Source organism: Strigops habroptila, chromosome 3 (genome assembly GCF_004027225.2).
Source record: "Strigops habroptila isolate Jane chromosome 3, bStrHab1.2.pri, whole genome shotgun sequence".
Lineage (NCBI taxonomy): Eukaryota > Metazoa > Chordata > Aves > Psittaciformes > Psittacidae > Strigops > Strigops habroptila.
Window position 1 is genome coordinate 16921212 of NC_044279.2, and position 27129 is coordinate 16948340.

Sequence of the window (27129 nt, forward strand, 5' to 3'; positions counted from 1 at the left end):
GGCAGGGGTGAAGCACCACAGCCGCTGTGGGAAGGCTGCCAAGCCTGAATCACCTTCTTTTGGACAGACCAGCCCCTGGCAAGGCCCAGGTCTGGAGGGCTCCAGCCCCACAGCAGCCCACAGTAGCATTGCCTGCATGCCAGGGCAGGACCATTGCTTCTGCCACTCCTGGGTTTCCAGAGGGAAGGAGCTGGAAATAACACGGTGTTCAAAGATTCTGCAGGACTCAAAACCTTGCTCCCTTCAGAGGACCCCTGGCAGTTTTCATCCTGAATTGAGGAATGAAAGTATCTGTAGGGGAAGGAGGCGTTAGTCATACACGCTGGCCGGTTGACATCTACATCATTATTTCAGCTCAGTTTTGTTTTAGAAGAAACTTGACAAAACTTCCCTAAACTTCTCTCTATCACAAACAACTGAATTCCTGGTTTTATTGCTGAAATTGGGTGCTGAGGAGGGCACCTGTGGCCAGGGATGGATGTCAGACAGGAAGTCCTGTGCCTGCATCTCATGCATTGCGGCTGTGGCGGTGGCTGGCCTATGAGGCAGCAACCCGGGGGTGAGGGCAGGGGAAAGCCCCTGGGAGCAGACCGAGCACCCTTCTCTCCACTGTGAGTCCCAGCGAGGCTGAGCTGTCACCTGAAGCTGCAAAGGTGTTCGTGGGGACAGCGCAGGGGACATGGAGCAAGGAAGCAGGTTCCTCCCTGGCCGTGCTTCTCCAGTGTGTGACTCCAAACATGCTTTACACGTTAAAGTATGCAATGCTTTTTTTGGCATCTGGCTTTATGCAAACAGGTACTTTTCCTGAGACTGAAGGCAGCACTTATTTGCAGAATAATCATTTTAGGCTGTGTTTGAAGTGTTCCCCTTTTCTCCTTACAATGATTTTCTCTGTTTAGTTTTGCTTGAAGCATTTATTAACAAGTTTCTTCAGCTTGCCTTGCAATCTCTGCAGCCGGGCAGGCAGGGCCACTGCTGCTATTTGATTAAACATCCACAGCTCTTTCCTAAATTGTTGCAGGCCCTGGTCCCACAGATTTCTCAGCATCAGTTTAGCTTTAAACTTTTGTGCCTTACTGAAGCCACATACAATTGGAGCATGTCCAAAAAGCACACAAAAGAGACTTTCAGGCCCTTATCACTCCTAACTTGGCTGTGAGCTCTGTGCCCAAGCTCTCAATTGAATTTAAAAAACCATTAAAGTAGCTCTCAGCCACAGCCACTCTTTCTGCTGCTTGGGAGCCGACCCTGGGGAAGCCAACACAGACTCTAGAAATACTGAAGTTGCTCCTTGTTTTTTTGGGAGTCAGATGCTCAAGTCAGGCTTCTAACTTCCCAATGTATGAACCCACCAGAGGCCTGAGATATTTTACTGCTGGAAACTTGAGTAACTTCAGTAACTCCAGGATAAGGGGCAACTGTACATGGCTGCAGGGGTCACTTTAACTTGGGTGTCTCAAGCACCACTGTTTAGTAATCCAGTCCCTTAGTCTATCTGTGCCTTAATTATTTAAATTTGCAGTACATGCTTCACCTTCCATTCTCTTTAGAAATTTATAAAGATAAAAAAATTGCTTCTAAGCAATCAGTTTCCAGATTTTTTATTTTTTTTTTAATGTATTATTCAATCTTCAGTTGCTTTGGAGTTTTGGAAGTGCTGTAAAACAGAGCATATACTTCTTCAGATTACATTTAGCTTTTGGTACTTATTCTTTGCAAGATAGTGGATTATTTAAAAGACAGAGAGAGTAAGCGGTTTTAGAATTTGTGAGGTTCTCTTTTTTTATTTTACATTTTCAGTAAGGGATCATACTTCAGAAAGTTTAAACTAATATCTTGACCCAGAGTAAAAATATACAGTCCACATGAAATTTGCAGAAATAGTCTACCTAGGAAATGCAATTAGATAGGATAAATGTGCAAGAAAGTCTGGTTTAGGGATAACTTACTGAAAGTCAATCACTCCTTGTCAAGTTTGCATGTCAAAGGGTTGATATTCAAGGGATCCTAATCATCTTCTTTTGTAAAAAGAAAATGAGACAGCTTTGTAGAAGAGACACATTATGTTTATTTCCTGTTAAAATCCTTTAACCATTTAGTATGTGTAGCAATATCACTTTTGAGTTTGTTCAGATATTCACATCAGTAAATTTGATCCCTGCCCTGTACTTTTCTATGTGCTTTTAATATCCTCTCTCCTTCCAGTTTTCAATTTATTCTGATTTCTCTGGCATGCTTTTCATAACTGTAATATATTCCAATATCAGGTTTTATAATTACTTGGATGATATTAATTTCCAAATTCGTATTTCAGGCTGTATTTCCTCTTGTGTTACAAGGAACAGACCATTGTACTGAAAAGCAGTCTAGGATGTATGTGAAAATTATTGCAACAGTAGTATAAGAAATCTGGTTTAATTTGGGGACTGTCTGGGTTGGTGGCTGAATAGCATGGGGGAATTTTTCGACAGAAGAAAGGCAAGGTGGCTTGATACATCTACAGACATCTACTTTTTAATGTGCTGATTGGTGGATGGGTATTTCTGTCAGCATTGTCTTCGGTTTTACTGGAATGAAATGCCAGCACCTGAGGGCACAGGATGCCCACGCACTGGTGTTACATAAATTTTGTGTTTCAGATCTGGCTCTGGAGATCTCCATGCCATATGGATGCAGTTCTGCACCAAGCAGCACCTCTGGATTCTGCATCTGAGCCCATGAACCCTGATCCACCTGAGGACTTAATTTCATACTTACTTAAATTTAAATATATGAGCAGGTGCTTACAGCTGGAGTGGACTGCACATGTGCTGAACAGTAAGTTGATGTTTAAGTGCTCCGATGCATCATTATCCTGCAAAGCTGAGCTTTAAATGGCTTGTGACAATAGTACAAAAATAAGTTATGATGTGTCAGAAAGTTGCTGAATCTTCAGTCTGGAGAACAAATACCTTGCAAATATAAGGAAAATCACACCATGGTCATTTTTTAAGAGGTGAAAACTGTAAACTGTGTCTAAAGATTCGCTGAGAGTGAATGCAGCTACCTGCAGGATCTCTCATTTCTGCAGAGTGAAAAATCATGACATTTATAAATTGGAACAGCAGACATGACATAAATTTCAATGTACTAATGTTCAGAAGGCAAAATGTGTAGTTTGTCCAAAAATATGAAGGATTACAGCAACTGCTCTGTTTGTAACATGGGAACCTGGTTGAAATGAGCACTGAGAAGACAGGTAAGAAAAATAAAACATACCTCTTCGGGGATCATACTGAGGGAAAGGAAGATTGAAAATGTGGTGGGAGTTGACAAAAGATACCAGCACTGATAAAAGAGTTCTCAAAAGGCACTGAAGTAGTGATTTTGAATCAAAAAAAGGCATATACTTTGAAGAAAAAGGGCTTAACAATGACTTTTATAGAAGGAATGAAATAAGAGGTAGTACAATGAGTACTGGAAGTGGATCAAAAGAAAAAATGATCTTTTTTTCCTAAACAGAACAGTTATATTCATTGAGATCATAAACCAAACAGCATAAAGATGAGGGAACACAGGAAGATAGGGAGGGGTGGCATGAACTGAGCTGGAGGGAGGGAGGAAGGAATTGCTGAGAGCAGAGTCCAGAGTTCAGCATGTCACCACAATGGCATCAAAAGGGAAAGAAAAAAAAAGGAAAAGAAGGGAAATTGCAAATTTTTCTTAGTTACCATTCCGAAAAGAACAAAGTTTTGGTGGGAAAGAGGTCACAAAAGGTGTGAAGAGGCAAGGAAAGAAGGCAGGACCTTTGTTTGCAAGTGCAGCATAAAAGTGGGGTTGTTCAGACAGAAACACTGTGATCAGAGAAGAGATTTCCGAGGCTCAAATGGACAGTCTGCTGCTTTTCAAAGTCCCATTGTGTCTAAGATCAAAGGATGGCCAGAGCATTGTAGTATCATAGCTTACAGATAAAATTCAGACAGGTTTTGAGACAGGAGTTTTCATTATTAAATGGAGCATTAACAGCTATATTAACATTTAGAGTGATTAGCATGCTTAGGAGTGGATGAAGATAATGTATAATTGTTTGTTTGCTTTATACTGTTTTTCATCACTGGGGAATCTGAGTGACTTCCATATAAAACTGAGACCTGAAAACTGAAATTTGGTGGGTGCTAGTGGGTAGCCATCATTCCTGTCACAAAGTCCTGCTAGTTGGGAGTACACAGAGAAATTTTATTTGGTGCCATCCATATGGCTCCTGCACCCATCTGACTTTGGGGACCAGAGCCTGATTTATCGTCTTCCCCAACCACAGGAGCTTCATGGTCTCACTGTGCAGCCACAGGACAGAGCCTGTCTCTTCCTTGCACTGTACTTGTCCCAGGTGGGGACACCCATCAGGAGGATGGGAGCCGAAGTGTCACCTCTCTGACACTTGGCTTCACTGGCAGCCAGTAATCCTGCTTCCCAAGCTCTGGAAACATGAGGTCACTACACATCCATCCACAACATGGACCAGGCTTGACAAGTTCTGAGTGTATCCTGCAGCCACATAGTCTTCAGATACCACAATGCCCATGATTTGGTATTGGTAGGCCCCAGGTGGCATCCCATTTATTGTGCCTAGTCCATTCACTACATGTGGGCTGCTCTTGGCCTGAGCTGCTCTCTCAGAGGAGTGTTGGGATCTCTAGGGCTCCCCACTGACTATGCAGAGACTGAAATATCCACATCAGGATGGATCCAGGAGGTACTGGATTGGGCTTCTAAGCTCTTCAGAGCTTAGACTAGCTCTGAAGTCAGCCTAGAAAGTTTGACTGACTACAGCTTTCCTGCAGTAAGTAAGAATTGTCCTAACTACGATAAGTCAGAACTCTGAAAAAAATATTTTCTAAAAAAATTTTTTTTCTCTTGCTCATACCTTCAGTTCTATGAAAAACACCTTCCCTGCAACTGAGGCAGTGTGCACAGAAACAGTTTATTTGGTGTAGTTTGGTCAGTAAGCTTGTTCATGAATTTATATTTAGGGTTACATTGATTAAAAATAGGAGAAAATTTAATTACAATGTCCTGCAGGTCCATGAAGTCAACATTTACTACCTCTTAATCTAATAGTTGAGTAATGATCATCACCTGACTGTAAATACTTTCCCCATCTTCACAACACTTTAAACGTACAAACAATTCTCTCAGCTGAATTTTAGGCATTTCAGATATGTGGCATTAATTTATAATTTTGCCCTGTGCAATATTTCATCTAAACATTAGCAATTCTATCTGGTAAGGTTTTCTTTCTGACCCAAAAGGATTATGACTGAATCATCTTATCTAGAAAGGAAACAATCATTAATCTGCTGAAAATGAATTTGTGAGAATAAACAGAATCACTGAGAAGCTATATGAAATCAGAATACCTTTATCAAATGGGTAGTGCCATACCTAGGCCAGGAATAGAGATTATGGCCCTCCATTGTACAGGAAAACAGAATAATTTCATAAAAGTTACTTGGCTTTGATTTTTCTCAGATGATGATCTGATTTCATTACCTTTACATACCAGTATACACTGAACTTAATTTTCATATGAGAAAATCACAGTCAGTGGCAGGAACATTTCTATTTGGCTGCAACTTCAAAGAGGGAATGAAAAATTTAGAAGGTAATATCAATAGCTGGAAAATGAAATTCATCTTAACAAGAAAACTCACGGCTTAGAGCCATGCAAAACAGTCAAGAAGCTGTGACTTTCAAAATCATATTGGATGAGAAATGCTAAAAAGCTCAACTGGATGAAGCAGGTATTTGAACTAAAACAAAGAAATATAGCAAGAAAAAAATCACCCTTCTTCCCTCTTTCCAAAAAAATTGGGAGATAGAAATCAGGCACAACTGCTCAATTATCCTTCCACCCAGAGGTGCATGGACCAGGTGTATCTGCAGAGCACACACCTTCCCATCCCACTGCACTGGTTACCTAGGATCCCTTTTAGGAGCACTGAGATGTGGCTTGGGAGCTGGCTCCACAAAGAGAAGGTGGCACTGAAGAGTATTCCATTTCCCAGGCATTTGCATTGCCCAGTGAGGATATTGTAGAAAAGAGGGGAAACACTTTTGGGTCTCCAGTCCCAGACAGAGACTCATAATCGTGAATGAGTTCAGCTAAGGTCCATCACGATGTTAGGAAACTGGAGCACTTGCCCTGTGAGGAGAGGGAGCTGGGGACATCCAGCCGGGAGCAGGGATGGCTTCTGGTGGGCTGAACAGCTGCCCCATATGCCTACAGGGAGGTAGAGCCAGGCTTTGCACAGTGGGGCATGGAAGGAGGGTGAAAAACAGGCATGAGCTGAAATAAGAGACATTCAGATGGGATATAAGGAAAACTTTTTCTCCACAAGGACAGTGAAGGAGTGGGGTGAGTTACCCAGAGAGTTTGTGCAGTCTTCATCCTTCTAGGTTTTCAAGACTTAACTGGATAAAGCCCTGAGTAACCTGGTCTGACCAAAAAGCTGACCTTGCTTTGAGAAGGAAGTTGGTCTAGAGGTCCCTTCCCACCTGAATTTGTCCTATTGAATACAAATACACAAATAAAAAAACTCAGATAAAACAATTATCTGTATATCAAGGCTGATATAAGTGCCTAACCCTAAGTTGTCAAACATTAAAGCCCCTTAGCAGCTGTACTTCCATGCATGAAATATTTCAGTTACAGGTTTCACTTCAGCATCTCCTTTTTGCTCTCTAGCTGACCTGTCTCCATCACTCCCAGTGTTGCTGCAGCAGTTCCAGCCTGAGATACCCATTTCCACCCGCATGCAGAAGAGGGAATCCATGTCTGGGGCATAAAATGTGGCACTAATGAGTGAGGGAATAACCAAATCCATTCAGGACTCCAGTCTGGAGTGTGTAATAAGCCAGATAATAAGCTAATGGCTACTAACTAATTTCCCTATATTACAACTGGCCTGTAGGCTCTTCTGATACTTTGGAAGCTGTACTAGATCTACCTGTTCCCCACAATCTACTGTCCTGTGTGACTGATTTCTAATCCTGCAAATTAGATCAGCTTAATCCCTTTATAGTGGCATATTCCACATGTTAAAAATGGGAATTCCCAGAGGGAGCTATGATGGTGGGCTCCAGATGCGGCAGTGACAAAGTATCAAACAAATAATCCCATTGATGGGTTTGAAGATCAAATCCTATATCCCTCCAAAGGATACAAGCACAATTAAATGGAAAATCCCAAAACATTTTGTTCAGCTGCTGCATAACCCTATATACTGTAAGAACATGAAACTTTGCCTCTGTGCACGCTCACAGATGCCTTACATTTGACAATATTGAGCATTTTGGCATCTGTGTTATACCTGAGTGCTTTCAGGTTTCACAAAGTAGATGCTGTGCCATCTGTCTCAGCATGGATGTTTGGTGCATTAGACATGCTTTCAGCCTCATTCCTGGATCAGAAATCGGGATCCTCACTTGAAAGAGGGAAAAAGAAAATCCTGAGTTTCAGTCCTTTTCTGAGGACTGTTGATACATTATGCAGTGTCTGTCTAAAATGCTAACTGGGTTGTAAAATACTTACAGTGGGATCTGAAAAGCAGGACACGCCCTCCCCAACACATTCCCTTGCAGTGAAGGTAGCAACCCAAGTTCACTGCTGTGAGCTTTCTTTGTGCCTTGGTTTGTTTTCCAACCATGGCAGCACCATGACCCATCTTCAACAAGGGTGACAGACTGTCCTCATCCTGGCCAGCAGTTTAGGCTTCTCTAGGGAGATAGTTCTGAAATTGCAGTGTTTCAAAATATGCAGAGATAAAGGCAATGAAACGGCCTGCGTCCTAGGTGAGTTAAACACTGAACAACTGCATGAAAGGGCTGGATGAAGCCAGTTGCTTTCAGGGAAGAAAGATTTACCCCTGGGCAGCGCATATCTCAGGCAGGCACCTCCAGATGGGAGGAGATGGAAAGGAGGGAGAACAGGGTGAGCAAAGGAAAAACCTGTTCTGTCTCCTCTTGGCTAGATAAGCGGCTTCCCCTTCGGCAGGTTTTTTTTTTGTGATCCTTTCTGGAGGCATCTCTTCAGATAGGGAGCCAAGTTCTTAAAAATAGGGCTGTGAGACTGAGCACGTTGTCTTTTTGTGATCTGGGCTGAGGTGTTTGTAATCCAGAAGCAACATTCAGCTCATTTCTCAGGAGTATTTCTCTTCACTTCAGGGTAGGCATAGACTACATACAGTGTTTGATCAGGTTTTATTTTAAATTGAGCCTCAGAGTCTCTGATGTTCTATAAAGGGCCAAGCACGCTGATGATACTGTCTGAAGGACAGCCCTTATGCAAACACAAGTGAGATGCCTGCAGCCAGATCCCTTAAGAGCTTTCCACTGCTATTTTATTTTCCTCACTTTTACCTCTTGGGGCAATTTAAAGTGATCTTTCCTTTATTCCACATCTTTCTGCTACTCAGTCAATCAGGAAGGAATGGACAAAAGGATGCCCACTCCTTTACACCTCTGCTGAGTTAGCTGCGCTGTTTCAAGTACCCATTCCTAATGTTGTTTATCTTTACTAAGGGAAGCATTAAGGGATTTCGTCAATTCAATGCCTATTATGGCTAATTTACAAAACATAGGACAGTTGCCTTAAAGAAGGCAAAAGCTGAAAACAAGAGAATACTTCAAATTTGGAACAAAGACAGCTTTTTAATTGACTCTTTATAGTGCTAAAACCACCGGGATGTGTTTCCAGGCAACAAGATGCCTAACTGTATGTGACCAGCAAGGACATATGCCATCTTTAACTGTGCTTAAAAGGATATATGATGCCTGTAGTCATGTTTTAAAAGGCCTGGGAGGGTAAGTAACCTCTTCCTTTACATTGTTAACCAGAAGATTTGCTGGCACTAACTGTCCTAGTCCATCTAACTGGATCACTGACCTGACATAATGAAATCATCATGCAGGTTTTCTATTTCACTGAACATTTTTTCCCCTTGCCTCCCAGAGAAACAAAGGCCTTTCTCCTTAGGTAATGCCCACTCCGAAACAGGCATGTCATCAACTATCAGCTTTTGATGAATATTTCCTCCCACTCCTATTTCATCTCATAGAAGAAAGAGATGTTCTTTTCTGAACTCATTTCCATTAAAAACATAATGTAAAATAGAACATGTATCAAAACAGTAATCAGAAATACTGCTTTGCATCCTTAGATACACAATTCCTTGGCAGAGCTGTTGCGAGACAAAGTGATGAATATTGCCCACAGAGCATTCACGCAATACCTTTTCTGAACAGATTGTTCAGAATCTTGAGCAAATAATTCAGGATGTAGAATGCTTTTGGTACAGAAGCATAGGATGCAACATAGGCCATGCCTGCACTGCACTCAGCTCATAGACTAGACCAAAGTTCTTCATCATTTCCCAATTGCTCTTGCAGGGGAGCAGAAAAGAAGTTCCCAGAACAGAGTTAACATGAATCTAACACCAAACAACTGATACTTTTCTTAGACAGCTCTTAAGGAAATAGGCTTGTTTTCAATGTCCAAAAGAAAACTTCGGAGGATGTATGTTGCAGTTTCTCTGTAGCTTTGGAAGTATCCATAAGTGATTTAAGAAATGCTTGAGGCATACGTTTACATAGTTAAGGCTATGTCCAGCCTGCTCCTCTCAGCTTTTGAAGATTTCTTGGAGGTGAAGGGAAGGAGGAGGGTGCTGAGTGTCTCTTGGAGAGAACAGTATAATTGCATGCTATAATGCCATGAGCTGACATTGGTGTTCAAAGCAGCAGCCGTGCAGTACACTCTTCCCCAGCAGCTTCTGCATGAGCTTGCTAGTTCATTGCCTTCACACTTGTGCTTAAACTTCTCCTGCAATAGTGCAGTGAGCCTTTTGACCCCTCTCCCGCTCCCAGTTCAGATTTAGCTTGTATTAGCTCCCTGTCTCAATCTACCACTCAGCTGCATGTAGCTTCGTGCCAGAGTAGAAAAGCACAGCAGCAGGCAGAAGAAGTGGAGGAAGCCAGCAGGACTTTTTTCTTGGTAACAATGTTGGCAAATGCCACAAACATGAACTTGTGGCCTGAAATGGGTCATTAAGAATGATGTACCATGGAATTCCAGCAATACTTCACATTTTTATGGCAGAAGGACAAGTCAAGGACAAAGTTTTTCTCTATGTTTGAAGATGGTATCTTACATAATTAAAAAGTAAGACACTTGCTGCAGCTTCTTGATAGATTTTTAGCTCTTAGTAGAGTAACACAATTTATTATAACCTCTTTATTCCATTCCCCAGTTGCACAGGTCCGGGGTTCAAAGTACAGTGTTTCCCCGGAAATTCAGGCTGCAGTAAAGGATATAGACTAGCCTTCTTCCAGCTGACTCTGACTGCATCAACCCAAACTCCATTTGAAGAAACACATTTCTTTAATTTTACCTTGAAATCATGTTACAGGTTAGATATAGCTTTCAAGAGAAAAAAGATTATTATTATAAATAGATAACCATGGCTTCAGGCTGCACCATTTGTTACTTCAATCTTGGTTAGGGCCACAATAATGTTTGTGCTCAGAAAATCCTCAAGAGCATGAGAGGCCATTTGTAAGGCCTGTTAGGCACAAAATTGCCTCTTTTATTGTGCAATATAGGTGCACCTTTTAAAAATTTTACTCCCTGTGTTTATAACTGCTCAACTAAAAAAAATCACAAAACAGAGATGGCACTGCCTGGTAATATGAAGACTGGCTGCTAATGCAATATACATGTAACTTAATATGCCACTTTTCTTAACATGCTAATGTGCTGCATTTCTTCAGCCTATTTATCAGAATTCTTTCCTATACAACACCCACACTGAAACAGAGCTGGAGACATTTAAGCAATGGTATTAATTGAGGATCTCATGAACTAAATAGCAGCTTTCTTTCCATAAATGAATTTATTACTGAACAGGTTGAAGTCTACTGCAAGGATATAGATTAAGAAGTGTCCACGTGTTTCAACACATGAAAGAACCTCTTGTTTCATCAAAAGGTTGGCTAAGTCACACCACAATATGTCAGCATCCTGTGATTTTGCTCACCTCAGTACCAGTTATCTGTAGATACTGTAGGTATCGTTGTGTTCACTAGCTCATGAGTGTATATGTTGATTTTTGAAAAAATGCATTACTTTGCTCTGCTCCTCCATCTCCAGTGATCCCTTCACCTTCTTAAAATTTAATCCTAGACTCTGAGGCACTTCATTTTCCCATGCATTCCTGCTGAGAGTAGACTGAGTCGATGAGTGGGACTATTCATCTGAATACACTGTGGAAAATGAGGCTGTTATTTTTTAGAGAAAACATAGATAAAGGCAATGCTGCAAAACTGCTCTGCAGTAGCTGAGGTAAGACTCAGTGTAGACCACCTAGCTAAAAGTTAGAACCCAGTTCCATTCAAGGACAAACTCTTCTGGTTCATCTAAAAACCTCCCTGGAGATTTCTAGGTTTCTGGTGGTAGTGTGTTACAAAAGCTGATTGCTGTATTTTGGACTGAATTCAGAACTGTCTAACTAAAGAGTTACAGCCACTTGGTGTTTCTCATATTGTTACTGTGGGGTACAAACATACATAATAACTACAGCTGACTAAACTATTAAGTTTACTAAACCACTGATATCTTCCTTTCCTTTTTTAAATTTCTTAAATCTTTTCTATTTTGCACACCTTAAACCAGTACTAATATTGTACTATACTACACCTAATGCTAGGACATCTTTCTACTTTGTTAATGGAAAAGCTTTTGCAGCAGTGTCAAATGAGACAAACTGGACAAATTCTTGAGGAACATGCAGGGTGGTTTCTTATTACTTATCTGGATATGCACAACTTCCAGATTTAAGCAAGGTTTTATTGTCATAAACTAACTACATGTCATCTGTATTTCAGAAACTTGGGACTGAAGCAGAAATTAAAAGGCCATTCTGCAAGATCACCTAAAAAGGTCTGTGCTGAGATTAGAAATTGAACTGAAAATGTCCTCACTCTATCATAGCAGTGGCCAGAAAGAAGAGAAGGTGCTGTCTGCCTCTTTTTTTTAAAGCAGCTACTGCAAAAATTACCAGAGTACATTGAACTTCTAACACTATTTTTTATTAGAACAGATTAGAACAGTAAGCATTTTTTTCAAAGTATGAAACTCAAAAAAGAGCTGAAAATAAGTCTGTAAACATTCCACTTCCTGTACTGGGCTGGTTTTTCTCTGCAGCCCTGTTCTCAGTTTAGCAAATTTCAGTAGCTTTCTGGTTTGGATCAGCTTCCACCATCCCACCAGCTACCTCGGAAAATTCTCTTTTCTTTAGCTCTGGGCTACATGCTTGTTTCCTGCTCCACTCTGCCAGTTTCTGCACCTTAGCAGCTCCCTGCCTGCCAAGCCTGTCCCTTCTCACTACTCAGCTCTGCTCTCCTGCACCTTCTTCCCACTGAGCAAGTTCAGTAGCTGTCAGAAAAGGAGCAACTGCCCTGTCTGTAAAACACTGCTCTTTTGCCAAAGCCTAGTGGTCATGGCAAGGCAAAGAAGCAGTCTTCCTACCTGCTGCCTAGCCACTGTTTTTGCAAAGGAATATAAAAGAACGCTAACTGTAAACCAGAAAAAAATTAAACAGATGCTATTCATCACAGTCCCACCCCGGCACCTGGACTGCAACACCATCTCTTTCTACTTCAGCTCTTCTCTCTCTTCTACATCTTGCTCTTGTATGCCCATCTCTCCCTGTCAGCCCAAATTCTTTCATATTTTCTGTAATCTATATCAAAAGTGTTTAATTTTTATTGAACTTTTTTCCTGTTGTTCCAGAGACTTGATGTTCCTCAGATCACCTTATTTTTTTCTTCCGCTCACTCATAAAGTGCTTTTCATTCAAGAAGACTTTCTTTTCTCTGCTTACCTGAAACCTGATATGCTGTTTCTGACTATTCTTCTCAGTCATCCCAGCCTTCTTTTTTTTGATGAACCCTGTGCCCTTGGCTTGAACACGGTTTTGAACACCAATTGAGGTATATCTGGAGCAGAACCTTGAAGGGAGCACACACTGTAGGTGGGCTGACAGCAATGCTGATTTAGTTTCATTAATGCCAGGTCTGAATTTGGTTCCTCTTTTTTAATTTCATTTAAATTTGGTCTTTTTTAAAGAAGACATCTTATGCCTTACCATTCATGGCTTAGATTGCTAGTAGGTAACAATATCTACTTCTCCTCTCTTTTTTTTTTTTCTGTTGTTGACAAATAAATGACTGCTGTGCCTTTCCGGGGCTGGAGCCGTCAATTTCTGCTTGCATTCCTACTATCCATACTAATGTCCATTCTCAAACTCCTTATTTACTTTTTTCCCTTTATACCCAAGAAGTTTTATCTGATCTGTCAAGCTTCTTTATAATTGTGTTCATATTCTTGACCTTGTCATACGTTATTTTCTTTATAAGAAAATGGAAATTGCCAAATCAGAAAACAATGATTCACCAAGCCTACTAGCTTGTCAAACAGGGCAGAAAAAGCTCACAGGATACCTAGACAGGAAAACTGTAATGTATAAAGGGATATAAATCCTTCTCATTGGCTTCCACCATTGATTAGTTTGAGCCCTCTGGCTTTAGTTTACATATAGCTACAGTTCTTATTTCAACTAGTATAAACTACTTAGGGTCTTTTTGTGCAGGTGTATTTAACGCTGGTTAAATTTTACCAATGTTTTTGCTAAAAAATATTGTGTTTAAAAGATTATTTGCATGTTCTATGAGAAGCGTTTTTCAATGCTGAGAAAATATCTGCTCACAAAACCCTTCCCTGGCTTACTTAAATATAAACAAAACACTGAAAAAAAAAAGGTATTTCATTTTATGCACCTGCTCTGAAACAGGATACTTGCTCTCTCTTTTTTATTTTTATGTGTGACTCTCATATTTTTCTTAAGAACATTAAATAATCTGAGGCTCTCACCCACTCTGTCTGGATTTGTGGTCCAAGATACAAGAAAAACAAGAACAGCTTCCCAGATGGATAGGAAAGTTATTTCTTCAGATCTACAGCAGGAAAACACACAGGATAGGGTTGCAAGGGTCAGTTCTGGTAAAGCTTGATGGTAAGGCAGGGACTGAGACAGCCATTTTAGAAAGATAGCCTTCAGAAGACATAGAAAAGTTACAGATAGATTTTAGTCAGACTCACACAGCATTTTTGTTTCCTTATATTTCCTGCCTTTAGAATGAGTAAATCAGCAAGATGCCATTTTCCAGGGAACTTTTTTTTAAATAAATATCATGAATAAATACAGTACCAGTTCCAAAAAAATTTCGCTTACTTTTTTAGGTACTCTATAGTTTTTACATGTGGGTTTTTTTTTTTCCCCCAGTCATTAAAAATGTTTGAGTATTTGATATGTATGTGCATTTTTTGGGGAGTAGAGCACATGAACTGTTGTTTTCAAACAGATGAGTAAAACTGCAGCAGGACATCAGACGTATGGCTGTGCTGTTCCAATGATGAGGTGGCTGTCCTATTTGGAGCCAGTGCTCTGGTACTGCAGTCCAATCCACTTTGAAACTTCACTCATAAGTTGAAATTGAACAACATCAGCTGGCCCACAGGATGCTGTGATGGCTGGTTTTCTGGCACCCTGCTGTACTGCGTGGGCCATCCTTGGCTGGTGGAAGCATATGGCTCTGCTCGCTGGAGACTGAGACACAGGGGAGCCTTCTCAGTATGTGAGCCAGTTGGGAACTTCAGAGAGTTCATCTCAGATTCCCTTGAAATCTTCCCAAAATGACCGAGGGCCCACAGCCAGTTTATGACTCTTACTATGGTGTGCTTTGAGCAGTTTATGGACCATGATCAGATAAATCAGTTGAGTCGTTAAACTCTCATCAGTTGTAAAATCAAAATACAAAAGCTCCGAGTAATGTTGTACTGCATTCTGTACTATACTTTAGGTAAATAAAAATAGCTGGGATGGAAATCATAGACCAGAAATCTTTATTTTTTGCCTCTTTAGCTTGTAGAGGGAGGTAGATATTTTTTATCCTATCTTCATCTACTAGAACTAAGACTCAAAGGATCTAACCAGCTTGTCATATAAATGAACTTTGTCAGAGCTAGTAAAATTTTTCAGTCATCTCAGTTCCCTCTGGTATGTTTAATCCAAATAGGTGGTGCATATAGTGTTTGCTCTGTTTAGTGTAACAGGATGCTCTGCGGTCTTTCTTTAAACCTCCAGAATTTTTTTCCTTCTTTTCCACTGAAAGGAGTGCCCAGAGCTGCCTCTTTCTACAATCTATATATATGAACTTTGACAACTTTCATGTACAAAAGACGGTGCTTAAACATTACCCATGTTTTTCCCTTGTTTCCTATCAACCACAGCCCTGGAGGAGGTTTGAGTAATTCAGTTTCACTGATTGCAAATGAGCAGGAACTTCAGGTGCCATGTGTTGTTTTCTAACACACCCTTGTTAATCAGAGAGGCACCCAGAGAGACCAGCTGCAGGCAACTGAACCTCAGCCATCTAGTTAGTGTGTTCCAGCTTGCCTGCGTTGCTTCTCAGGCCCTGCTCTCTCCCAGCAGAAATTCAGCATGGGCAATACTTGCTCCCCAGGGTTAGTGAGGAGGAGGGTACCAATGTGCATGTATACATTCCAACTTCCTAGATCATTAGCGTAAACTCTGCATTTGAAGCACGTTTTCTGTCACAGTCTGAAAAAGTATTTGGTCATCATTTGGTATTGTTACACTCTTGATGCACAGGTATTTAAAACTGAAAGGACAGCTGGATCTTTAGAGGAACAATAACACATTTGGTCTGAATGATAGCTCGTATGGACTTTTACTGGTTACAAGGCTAAAGAAAGCATTTGCTCTTGAATACTTAGCTGATTCAACACAGGCTGATTAGATAAAGAAAAGTGAGTAGAAGGATAATAAATAAAGAAGCCCTGTGATGAGGATTCTAAGGAAATGAAAAACACTTTATTGATAATCAATCTATGGTAGATTTTGATAATGAACTCCTGTATAATAAACAGCCTGTATGCTTACCCTGTATGCTTGCCACTAGAATTCTAATAAGGGAGATAATAGATCCAAATTAGAAGTTTGCTAGTGAGCCTGTTATTAAAACAATTAAACATTTTTAATGCAAGTAAACAGAAGTTGCAGTCTGTATTTTGTCATTAGGTTATATGCAATCTTTCTTTTGTTCCCTTACTAATAAATAGGCTAAGTTATCCTTTGGATATATACTTTTAAGAGCTTTATGATTACTGTGACTCGAAGCAGGTGAGAATATTGTGGATGAAATAACTGGGATAAACATCACAAGATGGCACAATTATGTTGTATAGGGCAGGCAGAAATAAGTTTTTGTGTCGAGCCACAGAAATACAGATGTGAAAGTCCTTCTGCCCTTGAAGGTTGTAAGCTCTATTGACCTATGTTTTATTGCAAGGCAGTGGGTGTGTACATGGCACAGTAGTTAAAAAATATAAATCTATCCATCCAGGGGTTAATAAAATCTTTTCTTGCATCCAGGCAGCTATGACTGAGCCCTTGCTGTGCTCTGCTGGAATAAGCGCTGACCAGAGCAACACAAGCAGCAGTGTTTTGCCTCCTTCTGAAGATGCACCTATGCTTAAACTTGCTATAATTTTGCCTCAGTGGCTATAATATCATCATAGAATCATAGCTTCATAGAATAGTTTGGTTTGGAAGGGACCTTAAAGATCATCTTGTTCCAACCCCCCTGCCATGGGCAGGGACACCTTCCACTAGACCAGGTTGCTCAAAGTCCCATCCAGCCTGGCCTTGAACACTGTCAGGGGTGGGGCAGCCACAGCTTCTCTGGACAACCTGTACCAGTGCCTCACCACCCTCATAGTAAAGAACTTCTTCCTAATATCTAATCTAAATGTACCTGAGCACACCGTCTGCAGGCAGGGCTGCTGCCTGTCCCTGCTCCAGGAGAAAGATCTGGGCACCTCCTGCAGTCCCAGGTCTGCACTGCAGCCTCTCCCTTCAGCAGCTCTGTCTGGATGGAGGCATTGACCTCCACTGCGGTAGATGGTGCAGACTGCCCCAGGCAGAGCTGCAGCCTTTGCTCTCAGATGAGTGTCCAGCATCCTGCCTCGAGGGTCAGATAGGATGACTGCCCTTGACTTGTGCAGAGGATCACAGAGCGGTGCCCATTTGCTGGATTATGTGTACTTTAAGTCTCCACTCGGCCAGTGGAACATCCCTTCTTTTTTTTTGAAGAGACACCTTCCCTGCGTGAACTACCACGCAAACTGCCCCACGCCCTGTTGCCCACTCTGTTCACGGTGCTCCTGGTCGCTCATGCTCTTAGGCTGCTCTTTGTGGGAGTGGGGGTTGCTGCTGTTGCTCCTGGCCCTGCCCATGTCACATCAGCCAGTTGAGCAAGAGCTGCTGGCTCCTGGTGGGTCTTGGTGCTCCCCTGGGCTTTCCCCTGCTGGGGAACCCACCATACGCTGCGATAACCTGCTCCACTGTGGAACATGCCTGCGCCAGACCTGATTGCCTTGGAGAGTGACAAGGTGCCTCCACCAACTACTTCTCACCAGCCTGTTGAGACCCTGCCTCTCCACATTAGTTACTGTTTAGCTCATCCCTTGTTACTCCCATTTTCTTTTTCCAATGAACTTACTGCATGATTGATTCAAGCTAATTCTGCCAGCCAGTCACTGTTTGTTTCGAGACAGGTTTGTCACATTGCTTCAGCAGTTTATGCTGTAATCTTCCTCTCCTCTCTTCCCCACTGCAGCCATCACTGAAACCAGAGCCCAAGTGATTGCCTGAAAGCTGAAATGGGTCACTGTGGCTCCATGCACCATTTTGGCTCTCACAGAACTGTCTCCTTTTCACTTTTTCAAATGCAGGGTAAGCAGTTGAGCAGCTGACCTGGAGGCATAAGTGGTTTTAATCTTTCCTGTTTCTTTGAATAGTTCAAAGTGAATTTAATATTTCAGCTTCTACCAAGCGCGTCTGAATACTCTATGTCTGGGAGGTGTGTACTGGGAGGAAAACAAGAGGAAAGAAATGAGACAGGAAAAGAGAAATACCAAACCCATTAGCGGAATGTCTTAGATAGCTTCATGAATTTTAATTTTCCTAGGGAGTGACCAGGAGACAATGTCCTTTAGGATGAAAGATGACTCAGGTACACAAGGAAAGTTTCACGTGCATTCTTGTGGCAGATAATATCCTACTCCTGAGGGAAGAAAAGCCTTTGAAATTATTAGTATGAGGGCCCCAAGTACCTCTGACCTCACAGAGGACCTCACCTGCACACCTTGCCTAGAGTCCTAGGGCTCCATTTCAGCCCAGCCCTTGTTGCTTCCTGGCAGTTACCCAGAAGGATATCTTGAATATAAAAAAAAAATTGCAGCTCAAAAGACTGCAGCATGACCATAGCATTCTGTTTTCTCTGGAACAGTAAAAAAGTATCTCTGCAATTTATAAGTGAAATGTTCACAAATTATGATCAAAGGAAAAGATTTAGGATTTTTCAGTACAGAAGAGATTTAAGTATTGAAGTAAAATATAAAACAGTAACTGCTTCAGTCTTTTTTATATGCATCAGCCATCCATTTTACTGCTACCTTTTTTTGACATCGACACTCAAATTCATCTTGAAAATTCTGTTTGTCCTGATGAGAAATCTTAGCTCACTTTTAAAGGACATGATAGGTCTAGAGATTTGTGGTTGAACTAGTAGTGGTTCAACTTCAGACAGAGATTGCTATATGGTGATCAAATATGTTTATTAAAATAGTTACTTATATAGGAAAACAGTGGGGAAGAAACCAACAAACCCCAAACAAACTGAGTAGCATAAGGCTACTATTAGAGATATTGATTTAATACCATACTAGATTTAATACCATAGTAGGTTGACATTTTAAAGCACATCTAATTTTTCTATTCAAGAGAATTTTGGGGTTGAGGCGAAGCAGGGGTTGTTAGACTTCTTATTAAATGTGATGATTTACATCACATGTGACAGCTCTACATACCAGACATATATGAATCATACAGACCCCTGCTAGCTTCACCCAGAACACTGTATTTACTAAAGCTGGTGTTACCCAATGGGATTTTGAGGAAGTGTGTGATACTTGTGGTGGAGTTCAAATCTCTTTGAGCTGTCCACAAAAGCAAACAGACTCCACAGCATTATTTTTTTAGGAAACATTTACTTTTTCTTTTCCTACCTACAAAATCTAGGAATTTGGTGAGGAGATTGTATGTTTGTTCTCTTTTAAAAAAGCTTGTCATTTCAATATCCAGAAAACTGAACCTTAAACCCTGCTCAAGATACATCAAAGGTTTGTGTCCTGAAGGGGTGTCATAGCTTCTCCTTCATACTTTCTCTTGTGAATGCTCTTCATTCTTGACAACAGCATCAATTTCCTCTACTTGTCTAAGCACTTCTACAGACAATGGTGCTCTTTGTTCCGTGTCATCAATCCTATGTAAAACATGTTCCCAAATCTAGGTCATTTATCCGTTGCCTTTTCCTCATCTTTTTCCTACAAACAACAAATTCTGTAACGTTCGTAGTCTAAGATAATAACTATGGGATTTTTTTCTAACCTTCTTACTCCATTCCTTCTTACTGTTTGCATTTTATTTCAATGGAGCTGTGTTTCATGGGGGCTGCTTTCTATCAATTTTTCCAGTATTTAACGCAATGAGTTCTTCATTGGGTAAGACAGGGGTAAGGCTAAGGGAAACTTCTAGGTGTTATCATAGAAATACAATTGGCAATACAAATAAAAAGCTGTCTTCTTTAAAGTCTATTTGTCTGCACAAGGAAAGCTGAAACATGTTTTCTATTCAGTCTTCTCCACTCTGACTTACGTTTTAATATCTCTAAGGCAAATCTCAGAGATAAGAGCATTTCCCTTCTGGGGTCACTGCATTAAGATACTCTGCGATCAGAAAGGATACTGTTTGTGGCATTCATATAGGACTATTTTTAACTTAATTGAAATATCATGACCAGTTTGCTGTTTTTTCTCAACTTCTACAGTTGACCTTCATCAAACAATTTGCTTTCTACTGGAAGATGAGACCAACAAGTGACACTTGCACCATGAAATGAAAAGCTAGTGGTAAATCATACATGACAAATGGAGTTCTAGGAAAGTTTAGGGTGCTATTCACCACTGTTTCCAAGTAGATTCAATCTATTGTTCTCCCAGGAACAGATACTATAGCTCAGGCAGTAAGGTATTGATTTTGACGATTACTGAGGATAATGGTGTATACTTCTGAGTTATTGCATTATTCTTGAGTGATGTTCCTTAGTTACTAAACAAAAATGTGATTTTCATATATATGTTGTTCAAACCTGTCAGATTCAAGAGCAAGCATGTTTTATACACTTCTCTAAAAATAGAATCATGATTACTTTGTAAAATTCTTTGTGCTTATTACTGGTAGAATTGAAGTTCTATTCATGTATGTGTTTTTAAGAACTTCTTTCAGAACTACATTACAACTAATTGGTCCTTAATAATTGTCTAAGTTGATAGTCTGACTATCAGGAACTGAACTAGTTATTTTTCTCAAATTGAAATATCAAGTTCAGAAGGGGTCCTTTACTCCTTAGTTGAAGATACTTCTTAAAGCAGCATTAAAGAAGAAAGAATCACTGTCTACTGGACAATCTGTGGAGGAAGATTGTATTAAGAAACACTTATTTATTCCTATATGTTAAGACTTATTTATACCTATTCCTAGCCAGTGGATGGCTGATTTTCAGAGACCCTCTGAGATAGACTCTAAAAAGGAATCTAAGCCATCTGTGGCATTGCAGCACCACTTTTAGGCATTTTGCCTAAATATGACATACTGAAGGAAACGGTTGTGACTTAATAGTATATGGCTTCTGCAGATGGCCCAAGAACTGTATGGTAAACTTGCAGCCAAACTTATGGTCAAGCAGTATGCACGTATGGCTCAAGTCCTGAGTTTGGACTGCTTTTCTCTCCATATCATCTTTACCAGAAATTGGGGTGAAATGGTGGCTTACAGGCTTTTGAATGTGGAGGACAGGAAATGACTTAAATATGTAAGGGTAGAAGTGATAGTAGGAAAAAAAAGAGGTGATATACAGCTAAGAGAGGTAAAATGTAAAGTCTTTATGTCTTCCTATCATGCTGTCCTTACAGAATAGATCGTTAAAAGAATTCATGAGCTAATTTTAAAATTTTCAGTAGAGTTTATCACAATTGGAGTTGGACTTTATGAAAACATTGAGCTCCTAGAAGACAACATAGGGACTGACTTCCTATTAAAGCCTGGTCACTTCCTTTGGTGTCTTAGTGAGATCTGAAATTTTTTAAAAGTGTTTTGTCCCGGTGATAGAGGGTTAGTTGTTCTGAAAAACATAGCATGAACTGTTGTCTTGATACTCTCCCTGAATAACAAATAGGTATATTTTGTCACTTGAATGTCTTTATAGTCGCATATAACTTACAATGTTCTGTCATTGCAGAGTTTGCCTCTTAAACTTCCAGAGGAAGTTGAACTTGCTTATACCAAATCTATACATGAATTTCTGACACAGAGAGAAGTACAGCAGTAAAAAAGATTTATACGCAGAGCTTATTAGTGATGAATAGAGTCATGCTGGATTCAGGCTTGAAAAGACATGTTTACTGATAGTAAGTCTTCTGTTTAAAGTGTCAAGTCCCAAGTTTGATGGTAGATGTGATATGCAAGCAGAAGACAAAATTTTACTGAGGCGGTGAAGTGAGTATAATTTTCAGAAGAATTTTCAAAGGAGTGCAAGAGAGTTAGTCATCCGCCTCCAGCTGATGTTCAGTGAAAGCTGGGTGCCAAAGTCCCTTAAAGGCTCTTATGCATTTTATGCAGTAACTCTACCGGAACATTCTTAGCCTTATTTATCACCAGAGGGAAAGCTCAGACTTTATCTTCCACTTTCCTTTACACTAGGTGGGTAAATTTGTCAGATTTATTAGTTAAAGAGGGTGGATGTCTTTCATGTTTATGAGATGCAATTGTGTCCTTTGTTTAGTTCACATTATGGAAATGAAAAGGTTTCTGTTATATTGTCTGTCAGCCCCTTATTGAAAGTGTGCATTACCAGGGTCAGGCTTGTTTTCCGTGTGGGAGATTATTTGGTTGGAGATTGTCTCAGTGTCATCAACACAATTTATAGGTAGATTGCAAACTATAACTATTTTTGCTCAATTTCAGAGGATTTTTTACATTAAGATTTGCATCAAATTGACTTCTCTCTCCCTCGAAATCCTTTGCATGCTTACCTCTGTAGCCTTCCTACACCTGCAGACACTTCTGTGCTCTTTCAGGATGCAGACTGGGATGGTTCAGCTGGGCAGGGAGGCAGGTGGGAGAAGAGCTGTGCAATAGGGCTTTGCATGTTTTACATGCTTCTACTGGAATATGTAGGGCCTTGGCATTGCTGTCTGATGAATGGCCCTTAAGGCAGTGCTCCAATGAAAATATCAAGCTGTATATGCTGGAATACCTTCAGGGCTATTGTGGAGCCGACCCACTCGAGTTCTTGGGGGAGCATCATATGGGTCTTCTACTGCCCAAGTGGACCCCAGGCCTGATTTACCTGCAGGATGTCTGCCCCTGGCTCTCTGTGCAGTCATTGGCTACCCCCTCAGCTCTTACAGTGAGATAGGGGCATGCAGTCAGATCACAGGGAGAATAATCTGCGGCTTTTCCTTTCAGGACCGTAGTGAACTCTGGTGTTATCCACACTAAAGGAATTGTAGGGAGCCTAAGAACAGGATGAATGCTGGTTACTTGAAAGGAAAAACCTGGATGTCATATGCTGGATGCCGAGAGTCCTCAGGGCTCCATGGCGTGGAGTGCCTAGCTCACACCACAACTTCCCTGGCCAATGTGCACATGCATGTATACGCTTGTGTGCACATCTGCATGTGAAGGAAGGTCCCCTGGGCCAAAGCTCCATAAAAAGCTGATATATAGCCTCAGTTGCCCTGTGCCATAGCATAAAATTCTTTGGTTATGTGGTCATTGTACTGTGGTGGAGCAGATACACTGGTACCACATTGCTCATGGTAGGGAAGATCCCATTTATGTCTATGCAAAACTTCTTATCTCACCCTATACGGAAGTTCCGATTTGATTCTCTTTGAAGTTCTTAATTAAATACTACCGTGTAAGGCTTTTGGGTTTTGGTTTTTTTCATTCCCATCAAGCTCTTCAAATGTTCACTGAACACATGTTTAAAGTAATTTCAGAATAGAAGCTTAAGAGCAGGGCAGGAAATCGGTCTATTATGGAGGATTTAGTTGATCTGGCAAATTAATGTTTCAGATCACCATGCAGCAGTAGATATAATTAAGTGTCAGAGAGAGAGGGATAAATGCATGAATAAAATATCCTATTGTACCATTACGCTTTTATAATAAGATTTACTTGTCAACTTAAAATGTAATAATGTAACTAACAAGATAATTTATTTCTCAATATAATGAAGACATACAGAAGGCAGAGGCAGGACCTTGTAAGATGCCAGCTTGACTCTGTGGCTGAGTCTGCCTGATAGCATGTACACTTAATGAAGGAAAAACCCTACTGGGCTAAAGGAGGGGGCATGACTGCGTAGGATGGATAGCGGATGAGGAAAGAGCAGGAGTAGGCATGAAGTTTGGATGAGGTGTAGGAGAGAAAGATGAGAGAAAAACTGTGAGAGAAAAACTGTGATGACAGAAGGCGTTAAGAGTCTGCTGAGGAAGATGCTACCATATGCATTTCTCCAATTGATAGAGCAAGACATTTTCATAATGTAAACTTTCAGAGAAAGAAGGTTAAAATAACTAATTGCCTTGGTGTGGGCTGAGAAGATATGTATGGAAAGCTATCCCAGACTGGCTGACACATGCTAACTTGTCTGGCTATGCAAGTTTTAATGATGCATTCCATAAGGAAGAAGACTACTGGAAGTCAGCTAGGAAGACAGAAATCCTCAGGAGTTTCTCCCCATATTAACTAAATCTGATAGAGACTGTGTTTTATAAAAATGTGAGAGCTCCTTAAAAAGATTGTGAGGAATAATTTGCTACCATCTAGTTTCTAAGACTATGACAGGATCAAGTCCTGTAAAGGTCCTGCTTGTCATCATTTCTACATCATGAGCAATGCCTTACTTGCCATCTCCAAATTCATGTCAGTGGAACTGTTTAAGAACAGGCATGTATTTGTAAAGAAATGGAGGACTATGCCACCATTCTGACTGGCTTTGAAAACAGCAATCCAGGGAGATGCAAACGTGAGGCCCTACATGAGCTGCTATGAAAAGCATAGTTGCTTCCTTCCTGGCTCATACCCATAGACAATGGTACTTCCAGCAACCACCATAATCATGCAAGGCAATCAGAGAAACACATCTCCCTGTGTCTGAATGGAGCACAATATAGGTGCAGTGATACTGGGTCTATGTCCAGCATCAGTATAGCAGGTGAATGCATCCAGGACTGTCTCAGAGAGTGAACAGCACATAGTAAACTCATCTGCTGATTCTTACTAGACCTGGGTTTTGTCTAAGTGCTGAGGGAGCTGGCTCTTGATGACGTCTCCACAGATATGTAAGGATTCAGTGGAAACAGTTGCAGGATAGGCTGCAGTCTGTGAGAGTGCTGGAGCATGCTAGGAGGTGGTGACAGGCTGCCTGTATTGGCATGGTGGACGAAAGAGTTCCTGCGATTGTCATCCATGGTACACTTCCAGTCCTGTGAGGCTGTGTTGTGGAAAGAATGTAATTTCTGTATAATCTACTCTCTCTCTAGTATATCACATGTAATCTACACAGCCAGGCAATACACAGAATAGTAATTGCGCACAATGTAAGTGCATTCCTGAACTGTGTAGCATAAATATGAATGAGAGGGAACATACTGTACTTTAAATTGTTTGTATATTGTGCTGTGTGTTATGACAATTAGTACACTGTGGTACATTATTTAGAATGTGAGAAGTACAGTACCTGCAAACGATGCTTTGTTCTTCTCAGAGCTGCCAGATGGCGTGGAACCATTTACACAACATATGAATGTTAGTGCATTTTAAGCAGGGAAAGAAGGATCGTGCTTAGTGGTTTTATTTCTTCTTTTTTTTTTTTTTTTTTTTTTGTCTTTTTGAAATGTTTATTCTTTTTCATTCTTAGCTATCTAGCCAGCATATTTGAAGATTTTGTTTCTTCACAGGGGTTTAAGTGTGATATGACAGTGCTTGGAAAGACAGCTAGAATGCTTGTTGCAGGACTATTTTGAGAGATCTACTAGAAATGAACGAACATGGACCTTCATGACATAAGGCAACAATACATTGTCCTTCTGTTCAAAATAACAGACTTACAAAAGAGATTTTCCACTTATATACAGTTTGATAAGCATTTAAGGAAGAAACGTGCAAAACTTTTACCTACAACAGTGAAGAATATATAAAAATTGCAAAGTTTTCTAATATGCAGTTTTGTTCATAACTTGAAAATACGGTTGTCCCAATAAGAAAAGAGAAGTGTAAGAAGGAAAGAAATATTTTTACCTCTACTGCAGTACGTATTCCTGGACATTCTACAGAGAAGTGTTATTTGCCTAGGTAGGCCATTAGTCTTGACTTGTTTGTTTTTTTCTTAGATAGCCAAAATGGTGCCACGAGCAGGCCGCAGTTGTGAGATCAATATACTCAGACTGGCTCCAAGTCAGCTCTCCAAAAAGACCAGGAAGTTTTCAAAATCAGTGAAGTTTTGTTTTATTTGAATGGAACTTTACTTTTTTTTAAATAAAGCTCTAAGCAAATGGGGAAGGCAAGCTGGAAGTCAAAACCAACAAAATAGTTTTGCATAGTGCTCTTACCCATTCCACTGTGCCCCAGCCAATAAGTTCTTTCTTCTAAGCCTTACTGCAGTTAATACTCTGTTGCTATCTTATAAAGAACTGCTGGGTCCCTCCCCTTTGGTCTTTGAAAATTCCTTTCCATTTCCTCTGATGCCTCTCTATGGTGTGATATTTTCATGTATATATATTGTGCCTACAGTGTTCATAGAGTGTATCATGTACATACAGTATCTGAGGTCTTTTCTTCCCCAATATGTACAAAAACTCTCCAAGGAAATGTGCAATCTTTTGTCTTCTTCCAGAAGTTCTGCCTGACCTAGACCAGAAACGCTTTCCTTCTTAAAGAGAAAACAAACAAGCGATATATACCCCAATACACACCAAGTATGTCATCATGATGGAGACTTGAATTCTCCCATCTGCAGTGGAAGCTGAGGCTACAACTATACTGTGGCATGTTTAGAGAAACCTCAGCTAGATTAAAATTGCCTTTCTTGGATTTTCCTGGCAGTGCTGCCGTGATAGCACATTCTTGGTGTGGGCTTCAAGGAAGCTGGGAAAAACTTCGGATACAAAGCTCCACTAAGATACAGCTATTCCACTGGTGATGACCTATATAAAGCTAGTAAAACTGCATATGTGGGCTACAGTTGTTCCTGTGTTAGCTTATCCCTAATGCACAGTAAATGTTTTATGCTGCTGAAGCCATACATTTGATTTATTGACTGGCATTTTTGCAGTCACCCTTTTTTCAGGTTTCAGTAATTCCTGCTTTCTGTTACCAGTTCCACTGATGTCATTATATTGGGTTCTGTATGTAAATTCTGATATGTTCAAATCCCATCTATGTCTTTGGTTACCTTTTCTTCTTAAATGAAAAGAATCAATAGATCTTGATGATCTAGTTAGAGAAATTACCATTTTCTTGCTTGTTGTGGAAAAATAAAAAAGGAAAAAAGTTTGGGTAGATTTCTGGAGCTGGAACACCGTCTTCTTCCTTTGAAAGTGTAAGAGGTGGATTAGAGTTGTGACCTTTGCTGCACGTACAAGGGAGAACGGAAGGAGAACTCTTGCTCACCTTCAGTTTCCAGCATTCTCCCACCTGTTCACACTGTAGGAAGTCACTAACATTCAAAGTCAAATTCCTAAAGTATTTGAGCATTTGAAACCCACATGATAATATTGGCCAGTGTAAGTAACTTGAGTCTTGGAGAAAGGGAGGATAAGAGGAA